Consider the following 17,295-nt stretch of genomic DNA (forward strand, 5'->3'; position numbering starts at 1 on the left):
TCCAAGTCTTCACTCATTAAATAGTCCGTAATACGAATATATTTTAAATTTTTTTAAATCTCAGCCTAAACTGAAACTCATTTCTCTGGAGTCTCATTCTGGTAAAGCCTGCATAGCAATTAGATATGCAAACCGAGAAGCCAATTCAAAAATGAATTTTTAATACTGTGTCCCATTTGTAGTATGAAAGGAGTGTTTAATAGTTCAATACACAAAATGTGTGACGTAGGAGGCTCTAGGCTCATACATGTTAAATAGCAGTGGTAACCATTTTGATTGCTCAGTGGTCCAAGAGCTGGGCTATGTATTGATTTTAACTTTTAATCAAATAAAGATTCCTTTATCTCACTGAACATTTATTCAAGCACTGACAATATGTGCCAAACAGCAAGTTAGTATTAGACATACTAAAAAAAATACTCTTGTCACCTGCAATGTCTCATGATGAAAATACTCTGGACCATGTAAAACAGTTATGAATGTGGAATGTCAAATTGGAAATCAGAGTGATGGAAGGACAGAAGACTATGAAAATATTGACTCAATCTGAGCTTTGAGAAGCTAGTAGGAAAGACTTAAGTGAAGAATAGCAAAACTTTTCCACATGTCCAAAAATATAATGGCAGAGGGGGACGCTTTGGGGAAAATAAAATGGGGATACGGAACACCAATAGGAAAGATCACCAGCTGATACTGAAGAGGCAAGAACAGATTCTTAAAACCTTGGAAGGCCAAGAATAGGACTTTAGGCTTTATAGTGAATGCGATGAAGAGAGTACTTAGTGACTGTCTACAAAACTCAAAATCTTACAGTGTGTGTGTGTGTGTGTGTGTGTGTGTGTGTGTGTTATCCCACTAAGAGATGTTACGAGATGTTACAGGCGATGTTATGTATTCAACCTGGCATTTAGTTTTGTCTAAAGACACATGAGATGATACTGTCTGTATTTCTGATGTTTACCTGGGACCATAAGTCTTACTCTGGCTGATAGAATATGAACTTATGCCGTAGTGTTGTATATCACTTCAGGTCCATGCACTAAAATATCCTGCATCTTCTTCCACAACCTTCTGTTCACATGCCAGTTGCATAGATGTAGGTGATCTGGTATAGGAGCACAGAGAATCCTCATGGATCATATGGTGGGACGATGGGGAATGATAGTCACCACTTGAAGACCTGTCCACGAAAACAGCCATAGGGCTATGGAATGAATATAGTTGTGGTGAGCTGCAAGAATTTGATAATTACTTTTGAGAATGTGTAACGTGAATTATATTGACTGATGCAAGACAGTTTATCTACCCTTCATCAAGGGAGTGATACGAACATTTTTGTTAGCAGGATTAGCAACTATATAAAGGCTGAAGTAAAGATGGTATGGAAAACTCAGAGGTGGAGAAGCTAGTCATGTGAATACTGCAATAATCCAAAAAAGGATCCAAAGGCATCTTGAATTACAGTGGTAGCAATGAAGATCTAAGGAGAAGAAAAATATCACAGGATATTGACAGCCCAGAGTCATGGTTCTTAATTAGTTTCATAGATCTGTTGCAGAAGATGTTAACCTTAGCTGCACCAGAGTCCCCTGAGGAGCCTTAAACAATGTTCAGGTTACACCTGAGATCAGCTGGGTCAGAACCAATACATTTTTGAAATCCTCCTGTGATTCCCATTGGCAACCAGAGTGGAGATCACCAACACAGAAAAATCGTTCTCATTATGTGGCTTCTGGACTGGCATTGCCAGCATCCTTTAGGAACTTGTTGGAAATGCACATTCCAGGGCATGGCGTAGTAGACTAGCAGCTAAAGTCCTCGCCTTGCACGTGCTAGGATCCCATATGGACGCCAGTTTGGGTCCAGGCTTTGGATTGGCTCAGCACCGGCTGTTAGGGAGGGAATCAGCAGACACTCCTCTTCTCTGTATATCTCACTTTCCAATAAAAATAAATAAAATCTTTAGAAAAAAAAAGAAATGTAAATTTCAGGAGTTTCAAGATGGTGGAACAGAGAGGAGGACAGGTTTAAATAGATAAGGATTAGCCAAGGAGAAGCAGAGAGGGAAATAGGAGAGAACAGGCCTAAGAGGATCGTGAATTGAGTCCAATCATATAGAACTGCGGATCCCACTGATTTGGTTAATCTCACCACGGGCAGAAGTAGAGTGACAGAACACAAGCCGTCAGGTGTGGGAACAGGGTGGATTTCATGGCCCAGACCCCAACCTGTGCCACAACAGGGTCCATTTTGTGAACTGGGGCAAAAAATCTGAAGGAGTGACAACAGTAAGCTGTACATGCGCTAGGCCAGGGGAGAATTCACTTCTGGCGCAATACATTTCATTTGTCCAAACAAGAAAATAATGCTGACTTGGCATCCCATGGGTTTTTCATTTAAAATGGGTTCAGGTTGCACCTAGGTTCCAATAAGAAAAAAGAAAACATTCATGCAGTAGGCACTACTGAGAACTCTGATTTAGGTTAAAGTCACAGCTGGTATCTCACTCATCGTGGTTCTAGCCAGAATGGGGAGTGGGAGAAAGACTGAGCAGGCAACAATGCGGTCAGAGCACAGGATTACAGGGGGTGGAGAGTGGTGAGTCAGGAGCTTGGGTTTCCGAGACCATGGCGGAAGTCTAGCCAGGGAGCCCAGCACCGAAACTTGCTGGAGGGAGAGGCACAAATGACAGCAAACGAAGAACTGGGTACCGAAAACACATCTTAAAAACCGGCCCCAAAGAGAAGAATTCACCAATAAGAGTTACAATGACCAAAGACCAAAGAAGAGACAAAGACATAATGAACAAGATTACTCACACCTCCCTGACAAAGGAGCAAAACCCTGTCAATCCAAGAGACCATCATGCTCAGTGAAAAGTCAATCCTGAAAGGACAAATACCATGTCCTCTCTGATAGAAGGCAACATTCATGCAAAATATAATATCAGAACCTTTCCAATGCTGTTTTTGCTTCATCTCATGGGTTTTGATATCTTTCTTTTTTATTTCCATCTCTTCGAAAGTTTTTTTTTCTTATTTCTTTACTGACTCATAGGTTATACAGTAGCATCATTTGCTTTAAGAAAATTTCTGATTTTCTTTTTTATTTCTTCAGTGACACATTGGTCATTCAGGAGCATGTTACATAACTTCATGGAATTGTAAATTTTCTGTTTTTCTTCCTGTTGCTGATTTTGTTTCATGACTTTTCATTTAAGGGGATGTATAGTGACTGTGTAATAGGGACATATCTATCCAGATGTGAAGCCATAATGCAGTATGCATCACTACTTCCAAGTCAAAGATGGACTCCCAATGAAACTATTAAATATATCTTGACAATAGGGTGCTGGACTCTTTACCATTGTCCATACCTACAATGTCGGGATAAACCTCAAGAACTAAATGATGGACTTACGGCTGTTTTTGAAGGACTATACCACTGTAATAATATAGGGGAATCAGTTGGAGGAGTGAAAATCACAGAGGCTATGGAACCGTATCCCAAAAAATTCACTACAGAAGACATGGAGAAACTGCTGGATAAATTTTTTTTTAAAAATTGTTATAAAGGATGAGAAGCACATAGAGGAGTTCAATGAATATGTTACACAGGAAATGGCAACAGTGAAACAAAATGAAGCTGAATTACCACGAGTGAAGTACACAATACAACAAATTAAAAATTCAGTGGAAAGCAGCAATAATAAAACAAGCAAGGCAGAAGACAGAATCTCAGAATTGGAAGACACCTTTTGCAATAACTCTGAAAGAGCAGAAAAGCTGGGCAAGGAACTGAGTCAAGCTAAGAAAAGCATCCAACAGTTAAGGGACACGGAAGAGTTGAACAGAATAATTATGGGCGAACATAAGAGTTATGGAAGTAAAAAAAGAAGTGGGTTTAATGATGTATTCAATGAAATAATAAATGAAACCTCCCCAATATGAAGAAATAATTGGGAATCAAATTACAGGAGGGGCACAGGAACTTGCAATAGAATTGACCAAAAATGATCTTGACCGTGATCTATCATAATCAAGCTCTCTTCAGTTGAACATAAGAAAAAATACTTAAATATGCAAATGAAAAATAGGTCAATTAACTTGTACAGGAACCCTAATCAGACAGCTGACCTCTCAGAGGAAACTCTACAGGCCAGAAGAAAATGGAGTGGCATATTCCAGAACATAAATGGAAAAAATTGTTAGCCCAGAATAACTTACCTCGCAAAGCTTTTTGTTTCCCTTGAAAATGAAAAAAAAAAAAAAATCTTCAACCAGAAGCAAAAACTTAGACTTCACCTCTATTAGTACTGTCGTAAAAATGTTGCTCAAAGGTGTCTTACTGACAGAGAAAAGGAATGGCACCTACCAGAACCAAAGGCAAATGTGGAGGACATCCCAATATATAACAACAGAAAAAGACTACATGAAACAATGAACAAACATTGTTAACATGACAGGACCAAAACTCTATCTGTTAATATTAACCCTTAATGTAAATGGCTTAAACTCACCAATCAAACGTGGTTTAGCTGACTGGATCAAAAAACAAAATCTATTCATCTAAAGCTTACAAGAGACACATCTCTCCAAGAAAGATGTGTGGAAACTGAAAGTGAAATGATGGAAGAGGATATTCCAGGCTAATGGAAAGGAAAAATGAGCTCGTGTAGCCTTTCTTATATCAGATAATATAGACTTTGATGTGAAAAGTATTACAAGAAATGAAGGCCACCATGCAATGACCAAGGGATCCATTCAGCAGGAAGAAATCGTGATAATAAATGTATGTGATCATCTGGACTACACTGTTAATATACATACCTTTAAATTAAAAGCCATTAAAAAACCAGCAACAGAGAGAAAAACAGAAAATTTGCAATGTGAAGTTAAATAACATGCTCGTGAATGACCGATGTGTCACTGGAGAAATGAAAGAGAGGTCAAATGGGCAATCTTTCTGGAGCGTTGGAGCATTTTTGGTATTTCATACAGCACTCAATTGCTTGTGTATTAAGCCCAGTTTTGATTAATCTGTGTTCTTATTATACAGTGTTTCATTTACAAATTTTTATTTTACCCACTTCATTTACTAGAACAAAGCTTCCCGAGGTCTAGACACAGAGTTAGTTAACAGGTGAGCCTTCCATGTTCTTCTTCTGACTCTCATGGAATGAAACCAACGGATTTGGATGAAAAGCCAGCTAGCCATGGAAAAGAAAAATAAGATTCACCACAATGAAGGCAGAAGCAACTACTGCAGCCTCATTTTGATAGACAGGTAAAATTGCCCGGGAATGTTGTTCCAGCGCAATTATGTTTTTCTTATTTTTTATGGTACTCATTTGTTTGAGATATGTGTATATACTTGTGATTTACAACTTGATGTTGTAGCATAAATGCAGATAAGAAAATTGTCACTATAATGAGGTACATTTTCATATCTTCCACTTCACATAGTAAATTTTTTAAAATTGAAAATCATCGGAAATATGCTGACACAGCAAAACCCTCTAATATAGTACAGTTTGGTAACCATCCTTATGTTGTACATCCGATCTCCAGATCCATTCATTTTACATATCTGCTTCATTGTATCCTTTTCACTAAAACTTCCATTTGCTAGCTCCACCTACTGGTAACTATTGTTTTATTCTCTATTTTTACATATTTGTCCTCTTTTTTAAAAAAGATTTATTTATTTCTATTGGAAAGGGAAATGTACAGAGAGGAGGAGAGACAGGAGAAGGTCTTCCACCCACTGATTTGCTCCCAAGTGGCCGCAGCTGAGCCGATGTGAAGCCAGGAGCCAGGAGCCAGGAGCTTCTTCTGGGTCTCCCACATGGGTGCAGGGTCCCAAGGCTTTGGGCCGACCTTGACTGCTCTCCCAGGTCACAAGCAGGGAGATGGATGGGAATCGGGGAGAAGGGGACACAAACTGGCATGCATGTGGGATCCTGGCACATGCAATGTGAGGACTTTAGCCATTAGACTACCAAGCAGGGCCCCTTGATCTCTCTTTTCTTAAACTTCTACATGTAAATGATATCAAGGAATACATATTTTTTTCCCTTTTTTAAAAAGAAATGTATTTTGAAAGGCAGAGCAGTAGAGGAAGGGTGTCAGATAGAGGAAGAGAGATGGGGGAGGGAGATAGTGCCCTGTTCATTGTCAAGAGTATCCCCACTGGAATATTACTGTAAGCAAGCACTCTGTGAGTGTTGGTATTCATCACTCTTTGTAGCATTGTCTCATCTGCCATGGACCACCCTCCCCAACCATCTGCTCATAGTCTCGCAATCGCCAACAGAGGCCCAACTCAGATTGTTTTATAAACGTTGGATACCCTTAAAAATGAGTATCATAGAGGCTATGGTTTAATTCCTGTGTCCCTAGTAGCCAGTATGGAAATGGAAGAATGTAGACTTTTGATATATGCTTCTTGAATTAATGAATTCCTAAAAATGTGGACAAGTATACAAAACAGATGCCCCCGTTCCTATTTTTTTTCCCTTGGGACTTCATTTACCTTCATTCAGAGAAAACAAATGTCACAAAATCATGCATATTTTGGAGTCTCTGATTCAGAGGCAGAGAAAAAGAGACTACATAAAGAGGCAGTTAGGAATAATGACACTAGGAATACAGTTCAGAGGGAATTTTTCTTGACGTGGTCTACTGTGTATATATAGCTAGAATTTTGCTTAATTTTTTCTATGTTGTCTGAAATTCTATCAGTTAGACAGTAAGATTCAAAAATTAATTAATAAAAACTGCTTGGAAGAAATAGAAATACCTTCAGGAAGAGTAGAGTGATAGAAAAGATATTCATGCATTCAAGTTCAGTTGAATTTCATTTTTCCCGGTACCAGGTGAGATCACTTTGTGCTGAATTTAATGGAGGTTCTTTGAAGAAGGGAAAACATGGTACAAGGAATAAATAAATAATTTTGGAGCATTGAATACTTCACAGATCAAGGATCACATCTAGCAGTTTGTCTTGAACAACTCTAGAACCTGGGTAGAGGGAATGAGCAAGAATTATGAAAGAAGAGAAGTACTAAAACAATATGCTTTCTTGGTTTCTGGAATTATTTTTCTGGAGTCATCCCTGAACTTAGGAGACACAACACTATTTTTTCCTGTCTTCTTTCAACAACCAGCTTCTGGTTCCTTTTCGATTTAGTTCTAATTTCTGAGCTAAGAATTAAGTGAAACTTTCCAATCCAGTTCTTGTTAAGGCCACATTCTACATAGAATCTAAGGAAGATTAGAACTAGCAAGTCCTCAAAACAGCCCTTAGATTCGGGACCAGAGAAAGATTTCCAGTGGCCATGAGGCACCCCATAGTTTGGCATATAGAGTTAGGTGTAGTCACCTGGCTCAGTAAACAGTGAACAGGAAGGACAGTCATCCAAGCTTGTGTATCAGCTTTGGGATAATGGGACAGTACTGTGTTAATATGCTAAAGCTACTATAAGATGCTAAGGGCCAGATGGCCTAAAAACACAATTTCCCCCTATTTCTGAATAGGTTTGGTGCCTTTTGAGGGTCCAGAGGGAAAAAGTCCTTCCAGACCTCTTTCCTTAACTTAGAAATAGCTGACATCTATGTCAATCTTCTTCTTGTCTTTCCACCATGATCTTCTTGTAGGTGTCTGTATCCCAGTTTCTTTATTTTATAAGGACACTTACCATGATGCATTAGGGTTTATCCTCATAACCCAGTTTTAACCGAATTCCCTCTGACAGTCTATTCATAAATGTGGTTGCATTCTGCAACACTGGCTGACTAGGACTTCCATACGTAAGTTTCCTGTGGAGATGGTACAGAGTGTGGAGAGACATTCAGTTCATAACAATGTGGGAACATGTATCTTTGGGGTTCTTGTTGTTGAAGGCTCTGCCCTGATTGATTAGCTAGGAAGGATAGCCATCGAAGACAAAGAACAGAGAGTATTAGATTGAGTGCTTTATAACTCTTGTAAAGTGAAAACATTTTCAAAATATCCAGAAAAGATGTTTTTTGAAATAGAGGGCCATAAAATCCTCTTCATCATCCTTGACATTTATTAAGAACTCTTCAGATTACTCCCTGCTTGCTGTGGGAAGTCATCTGTGTCCCTTGTTCATTTGTGAGGGATGTGTCACATCCGGGGAATGGCAATTATTCCCAACAACGTTGAAGCTTGGACCTTGATGTTTTAGCGAATACAAACCCCAATTGACATGCAAAGCTTCTTACAGGCATACCAAATTAGGCTCCTGTTCAGTTTTCAATTATTCACAATCCTCAGGGCAGGGAGTGGATGTGAGAGTCAAAACGAGCAGTCCTGGAGAGGACTCGGTTCAGAGACCAGAAGGAGGTTACACAGTGAAGACGCACCTGCAAGCATTACCACTGCTGCCTTAGAATCCTACTAAGCAACAGCAATCCCTGATGAGAAGAATCACCGTTCTCATAACCTATGCATTAGTGCAGCAAGTGTGTGACAATTATGCAAATGAATGATAAAAGGAAGCGGATGCAAATGAGCAATGTTGGAATGCTTAGAATGCTGCCTTGTATTGATGGAACAGCAGAGAAATGACGTAAGAGGAAGTCTACTACAGCCCCAGTAGAATCTTGAAGCATGCATATTTTCTTCTGTACCCTAACTCTTATTTTAAATCTGAGAAAACAATCCTAAAGCAAAGTTTTCATACACACGCACACACAATTCCCAAATCCTTATTAATTGCTGTCTGTTTAATCCTACTTTGGGCAAAAAGTGGTTTCTATGTGTCATGAGGCCATGAACATAAAGGTTAGCAATAATGGAGCCCAAGCAAGTGACCACACCTGGCTTAACTCCTGGACAGCAGTGGTACATATCTGCTCCAAAAGTTAGCACAGCAAGTTCAACTGCCTTGTTTGGCAGACAGAAACAAATCTACTACTGAGAAGGCTGATCCACAAGCCCCTTCCAATAAAAAATGAAAAAGCAATACTCTTTTTACACCAAAACATTGAGATTTAATGGACAATATTTTATTGAATTTTGTAGAAAATAGCTTACATTGATGAGATGGAATTAAAAAATTTGGAAGAGAAAGGCCTTCAGAAAGCTGTTAAAATAAAAGGCACTCTGTTTTACCAACATGTGGGTAATGCAATAATGCTTCATTTTTTAAAAGTGAAAATGTAGGAGGCAGAAAGGAGAGGATTTAATAAGTATCTAATAGTTACAATTTATGCTAGGAATATGCATGTCTCATTAAATTCACATCCATTCTATGCAGTACATTATCTGTGGAATAATGTGAGTATAATTGTTTAAGTGTAGAAACAGTGCTTTTTTAAAAAGATACTTTTATTTTAAAAGTAGAGTGCACAGAGAGAGAATTACACACATACACACACACACACACACACACACACACACGGAGGGAGAGAGAGAGAGAAAGAGAGAGAGAGAGAGAGAGAGAGAGAGAGAGAGGCCTTTTACTTATTGGTGCACTCACCAACTCCTCTCCGCAACAGCTAGGGCTAGGCCAGGCCAAAATCAAGTGCCATCAGCTCCATTCTTGGGCCTCCCATACTAGGGGCAGGAATCTAAGGACCAGGGCCAGCATCTGCTGCCTGTCTGGTGCGTTAGCCAGAGATTGGATGGCAAGCAGAGTGGGATGCCGGTGTCCTGAGCAGTAGCTTACCCCAACATATCCCAAAGCCCTCTTTCTCAGTGGTTTGATTGCCCGTTTTCTTTGCTACATTGGAAAGATTGAATGCAATATTTCATATTTTATTCACCTTCAACTTCCTGGGAGCTTGAAGATTATATTCTTCTAATCCTCACTGAAAATGAGTTGGTCCTTTGTTCATTGGTTTTGCTTGTTATGAGCCTTTAAGTTTCATAATGGAAGGCATAGAAAGATTAATGGTATACAGAGTGACCGACATAAAGAGGAAAGAGGACAGGAGCACTCCTTCCAAACTCAATCACGTAAAAGCCAAAGAAGATTCCCTGGTTAGAATGGAATGAAGGGGAATCTGACTGGGGTAGGATATTTAATGCTGTTCCCTAACAAGTCCTCAGAGAAGAGTGGCTGGGACTAGAGCCAGAATCCCAGCGTCTCAAACATAACTTCTGTGTTGACTGAGATGGCCTTATTGTTCCCTTCAGCTTGACTAAAGTTTTGACAGGTTACTTCTTCACTAAGGACCCCTCGCTCTCTCCTCTTCCTGAGAGCCTTTCATTTTAGAAAAATGAAATTGCAAATTCTATGTCTTTTTGTAATTTAAACCTTCTCCCTGCCTCTTTCTTGTTTATAAATGTCTTTTCAAGGACCAGGGGATCTGATCATCAGACACGCCAATACTCTTACCAACCTCTTCTGTAAAATTGTCTGCAAGCACTTTTTTACTTACCTTTATTAACACTTAAGCATTCTCTCTCCTACTTTTTGGTTCCAAGTTAACTTTCTTTTTTTTTTTTTTAAAGATTTATTTTATTTTTATTACAAAGTCAGATATACTGAAAGGAGGAGAGATAGAGAGGAAGTGGAGCTGCCGGGATTAGAACCAGCGGTCATATGGGATCAAGGCAAGGACCTTAGCCACTAGGCCACACTGCCGAGCCCGAAGTTAACTTTCAACATCACTACTCTATTGCAGTAGTCTTGACTTCCATTGCTATAGCTATGAAAAAATTTTCTTTACCTGGTTAGTCTATTTTGCTATGTTTCTTTGGCAACATCCTTAATCCCACCCTCTCTTCCAACTCTCCATTATCATATGGCCTGAGTCCTGACAGCCTCTGAAGCCAAGCTTCAGAGTTCTATCCTACACTAGAGTGATTTTCTATATCCCTTAATCAAAATGCTTTATCCTCAGCCCTTTTGCCTTATCATTCAGTCCTTAGCTTATGTTCTCAGGTCAACCTGTCTTCGCAATCTAGCCCCAAAACCTATCCATTCTTTATTCCATTGTTTTTTCATCAATACACGTTGCTCCACCTGAAATTATTTCTACTATCAGTGCATTTATTCTGTCCACAGCAGAATCTAATGAAAGCAGGCACTTCATTAGATTTGTTTATGGTGCATTGATTTATCCCCAACACCAGGAGGGAGCTTCCCGAATTCACCAATCCAATCAGTTACAAAGAAGATGATCTGGAAATTGAGAAAGGTCCCAGTAGACTATTAACTTTATGGTGTCTAAATCATGCACTAATCCCTTATGGCGCGTCTTATTTATAAGTTTCTCAATTGCCCTTTGCTACATTTGAATCTTTGGCGTGGGGTTCAAGTCTCACCTCTCTTCCTGAAGGCTTTCTCAAGTTCACTGAGTGATTGCTGACATGCAGGTGGACATCACTAGGAATGTAAGAACTCATCCCCTGACTGTGAGATGTGTTCCACACTGTCAGTCTAAGGGCCCCAGCAGGTGCAAAATCGGGGGCTCATAGTGCTTTACTGCTTCCTTTAGTGTCTCCTTCCCTTCCTTCCTCACGTGTCTTCCCAGCTGGTGTTTCCATTATCTCCCAAGCACATTTCCCTCTCTAAAAATCTTTTTGTTAGATCTTTGATAGGATAATCAAGAGAACATCCTATCACACTTATCAGAGTGTAGCACAATTCTTTGTTTGCTTTTGACCTAGCTATAATGTTTTCAAAACTCAGGTTTCTCTCTGCATCTTCCATACGTACCCAGAGTATGTACCTAATAAACAAGCAGCAAGTGTTCAGCCAATCAGTAAACAGGGCTTGATAGATGCCTAAACTAGAAAGTAGAAGAATCCTAATCCAAGAAGGAAGGTGATGGATATTTCTCATATGGTTTGGCTTTGGGATGTTTTTCAATTTCTTGCATGGTTTCTGCAGTATAATTCTGACTGGAGATTTGTAGGATGATTTTTTTCTCCAACTCTGATTTTGCTCATTATTTTGCACTGGGTGTTTGTAATTTATAATTTAGGAACTCTCAGCAAACTGGGGTGCACTTCAGAAAAAAATAAATATTCCTAGATTAATTTCAGAAAAGTCTCTTTTTCTGAAAGCATAACCATCATCACATCAGGATAATGAATTCTGTATTTCCTGTTAACTCTGGGAAACAGTGCCTTTTGTTTATTTCAGTTTTGCTTATTGCTATCCAAATTTATTCAGAAACAAACTACAAAGACTGTTCTCTGCAGCATGAAGACTATAATTAGCAACAATGCATTTAGAAAATTTGTGAGTCGATTTTAAATATTCTAACGGCAAAAATGTGAATATGTAAGATGAATTCATGTTATGTATTTCAAGACATCACAGTGTATGCGATAAGTATAATTGTATTCATCAATTAAAAACAAATAAAATGTAAAATAAAGTATAAGGGAACTTCATAAAGTTCATGAGAAGTACAATTGAAATTTTTATTTTGCTGCAGATTTCTTGAAATCCATGTATAATTTTTCATAATCCACGTTTTCATGAACTTTTTGAAGATCTCCCATTGCAAAAAGAAAATTTTCGAAGGAAAGGTATTCTTTTTTTTCGCAGTCACGATCTTATATTTCATTTTTCTCTGGAAATTGCCAGTCAGTAAGCATACTAGCTACATTTCTTGCTAGCGTCAACATAGCTTCTTTTAAAAAATAAACTCAAATCTAACACTGAAAATGTTTACCCTTAATATTGCCCATTGGAGCAGAAGCATTTTTAAAATACTGTGTTGACTCCCTCTGGTGATAAGCTCAGACTGCATCCTATAGGGATTAAAATTTCTCCTGCAGGAACAGATGAGCTCCTCAGCTTCGCTGCTTATGTCCCCATTCATTTATCTTTCACTGGAGTCCTCATATTGATTATTCTAGAATTTGATCACTTACTATATATGAAGTATTTGTGAAACATTTAAGTATCTATTTTTATTTTTTTTTATTTTGATCCACCTACTGCTTAGTAAATATTCATGTTCTTCGTATTCACTGCAGGTAGCCACTGAAAGATTTGGGGAGTTTTTCTTTCAAGAGGCATTGCCATCTGATATACTGTTAGAGAAAATCTCCACAAGAAACACTAGAGCAGTGAAAATTTTAATGTTCAAAAGTATATACCAACACTAGAAATAGAATTCAAGAATCAATTCCATAAATATCACTGATAAATGTGTGTAACCCTTTGAAAGATGCCTTAATCACATGCACCCTTAATATCTGTGAGATTTAACTCTATTTCTTCCTTTTTAAATAATGAGTTGTTACATTTGCTTATACTTCTGATATATCCAATTGAAGCTAAATAATTTTTACCAAAATGTTAAGAAATGTGCCATTAGAATGTGTTAATCAAAATGCATAAGGTCTTGCCTATGAGTGCTGGCTTGCATGCTTTGGGAGGGAGCAAAAAACTCACCTTTCCTTGTATTCATAGCATTTGCCCTTTGACTGACACACGGTAGATGATTTATAAGCATATAATTAAGTTACGCTTGAGTGTAAGATTCTGTTCTGCTTTGCAGTTAAGCGCTACAAGCTAGCCAACTGCCCTGACAGACGACATAGGACACAGGACCTCCAGACGAGAGCCCTTGGATTCAGCTGTACTTTCCTTGTCCTGTGTTGAAAACTACCAGTTTTTATATTACTGACAGAATGGGAAGAACTATTTACCAACTCTGCATGTGTTTAAGAATTAACAAGAAATTCAACAACAAGAAAATAAACAATCTAGTTAAGAAACACGCTAACCAGCCACCAGGAAACTAGAAATAAAAACCACAATGTAATTTTACGTCATGCTGCTTAGAAAATCTGTCATCTGAAAATCCAAAAATAAATACTGGCAAAGATGTGGTGGAAGAAGTATTCCAGACGCTGCTGGTAAGAGTGTACACCAGCACAATTACAGATGACCACTGGAGGTGAAAGCTGGGGCTGGCAATTTGGTGTAGTATGGTAAATTGCACTGGTTTGAGTACTGCCTGCTTTGCCAACTCCCTGTTAATGCACCAGAGGAAGTGCCTAAGCCCTCACTTACCCGGGAGATCTGAATGAAGCTTGAGTCTCCTGACTTCAACCTGGCCCAGCCAGGGCTGTTGCAACTACTTGGAGAGTGAATCAGTGGGTGGAAGCTCTTTCTCTCTTACCCTCTCGTTCTCTGTAACTACCTTTAAAAAAAGGTTCGAAAGTTGACCAACTCTACTGACCCAGCTTTCCCAACTCTTGGAAATGTATCCAAAGAAAATAAATTTTTCATATGAAGGAGCTACAGGTATCACCATGTTTATAGCAGCTTAATTCACAATAGCTAAGATATTAAATCAACCCAGATATCCATATATCAATGACTGGATAAAAGCAATATCATACGTATATGTGCACACACACACACACACACACACACACCTGTTTGCATGACGTTATACTGCTCAGTCATAAAAAATAACATCCTGTTTTCTTAAACAAAATGAGTGAAATTAGAGACAATTATATTTAGTATAAATGATCTCAGCCGTATATGTTTTCTCTTATATGTTGTAGGAATATAGAGTACAAATGTATTTGAGTTAAATTGCCATATTGAGATTTGATTATTATTTATGTCCCTTGTTTATACTCCTGAGGAATAGTGGCCTTTGTATTTTTGAATTTTTGAATTTTTTACTTAGCAGAGGATTAAGTTTGTGATTATAAAGTTAATTGAAAGTATGTCCATTGTAAAAATTAAAAGAAAATTGAGAAAGGAAAGAAGTATGTGAATGGAGGAAGAGAGGGTGGGCATTATCATTATGTTTTTAAAATGCACATATGAAACACATGATATCTGTTTTATATAAATAAATGATTATATTAAGTATTAACAAATATGTATTTATCTTCAATGCACTGTATCAGAGTATATAAAATCTCTCCTCCAAAAGTTCACAGTCTGGTGCAATAGGAATGTATGTATGATTCTGGGCGAAAGATGAATGGCATTCATTTGCTCAGCATGGAGGATAGGATATTTTGTTTTGTTTCCATGATAGGAGAAGGATTGAATGGCATGGAAATTGTGCCCATCATTGGAGAAGATAAACTTGAATACATAGCTTGATTCCACCGAAGTCGACTCTAAATGTAATTTTTCTGACCATTCATCACTTTATATTCCAGCGATGGCACCAGTAATCTTAACATCTGCTTGAAGAAAGCATATGAAAAGTCTATTGAATTATGAGATATTTGCTCATTTTTTGAAGAAAATCATATTTGCAAAAGGTGCCAATAGTGCCCGCTTCTGTCTAATTTTCAGATCTGACTCACTGTTGGCCTGATGAGGGCAATATTATTTCTCTAGTGATTTAATCAGGGCCTAATCTCACACTTTCCTGCTGTTGGGTTCAGTCATAAGAGGAGGAAAAACCTTTGCATAACTTTTTCCTTCTAGAGCTAAGTCACAGCCTGTTTGATCAGAAGGTGGTGTGCTCTTCAGTTTGTATGTTGCCTACCACACAAGCCTAAAACCATTTACATTTCACCTTTCCAGAAAGATGTTGTGGATTTCTGTTCTACTCGCTATCATGATCAGTGATATGATTGCCTAAAATCCAATTAAGTATTAACATAATTCTGTTGGGTTAGGTCTAAATTGGTAGTTAGGAATAATAGTATCAGAAGACTTCATGGAGTTTATGATGCAACAGATTTTTCAAATTTATTCCTAATTTTTTCAAAAGTTTCTTGAACTGAATAAGCTTATCCTCTAATTGCATTTTTATGAAGTTTTTGGTCTCCCCTCATGCATTATACTGAAATTTTCCTTTGTCAGATGATCTAGAATATGTCCTGTATTGTTTGTCACTTCAGCAATCCTGAAACTACTGAATGTATTAAAGAAAAATGCTGGTGTATGCTGGGTGCTGGGAGCATCATACAAATTTTCAAATGATGATGAATCTTCTAAATTACCTTTTAAACATATTCCAGACATCCTTTTAAAATGGACTATAAATATGGATGACCAGGGAGGAAATAGGAAGTAACAAAATTGAATTTCTCTTAAAAATGCACTTCAATGTATTTTTTTCTTCTTCTGAGGTAAACTTTCCTGTACAATACAAATATAGAAGGTTTCTATGCCTTCTTTCTACTTCTGCTTCAAAGCATCCAGTATTGATTTTAACAAAGGCCAATTAATAATTTCCCAGAACATTTCTGTTATTCAGTGTGAAAAAATGATGCAGAATGATTCTTGAGGTACTGTTTTCTCACGTTCTTCTCTCGGTAAGGTGTTGTTACGACTGCTTGTTGATGCTACAAGGTGAATGACATCTGTTGGTGTTGAGCTGGCACAGCCGGAGGTTCCTGAGCTTCTTTGCTAAACTTTTTATATGGGTATGATTTTTAGTTGCTTATTCTGACTGTATCATGCAAATTGCTGTGTTATTTATAAGCAAGTAAATAATCATTTCTAAGGCAACATCTGCACTACTGTCTGCATTTCAACACCTGCAACTTCAGCTTGTTCAATGGAAGGCCATATAGTGCTTGGATCAGGCACAGCTTGAAATAAACTTTCATCATTTGTATGCTTATAGATCTCAATATTAAGTTGAGTTTTTTATTTATTAGAGCTGCTTCTTAGATATGCTTTTTAGTCCAATGCATTTTTAGATCTTCCACATGTAAGAATCTGAGAGTAATAGAACTTAAGAAAGATACAAGCCTTGATGTTGTATCTCGTTCCAACTCACCCGCTGTGTGACCAGGAACCTCTTCTGGGTCTCCCACGCGGGTGCAGTGTCCCAAAGCTTTGGGCCGTCCTCGACTGCTTTCCCAGGCCACAAGCAGGGAGCTGGATGGGCAGTGGAGCTGCCGGGATTAGAACCGGCTCCCATATGGGATCCCAGGGCTTTCAAGGCAAGGACTTTAGCCAGTAGGCCACGCTGCTGGGCCCGCTCCTTTTTTCTTGATCTATGAAGTAGCAATAACAACATCAGTCTCAGTTGGATCACTGGGGACTAAATGGGAAATGTTTGTGACCACTACTCATGTTGCATGACACTTTGGTATTCAATAATTGTTAGTTCTCTTTTCACTTGTTAGCTCTCTAACCCTTTCTAAACCGTAACTGCCTTTTCTTGCAACCACCATAAATGCCAGGAAATGGGTAGGAAGACAGAAGGAAGATGCCTGAGGAGACACTGAGCTTTTTGCAGGACTACCTAAGTTAGTGATTAACCAAACTCACAATGATTACACAAAGAAAACAAAACCTTCATTTCAGTATTTGAGTGCTTTGAGGATATGATGATGGAATTCTACATGAATCACATA

Source organism: Ochotona princeps, chromosome 9 (genome assembly GCF_030435755.1).
Source record: "Ochotona princeps isolate mOchPri1 chromosome 9, mOchPri1.hap1, whole genome shotgun sequence".
In the NCBI taxonomy this organism is placed as follows: domain Eukaryota; kingdom Metazoa; phylum Chordata; class Mammalia; order Lagomorpha; family Ochotonidae; genus Ochotona; species Ochotona princeps.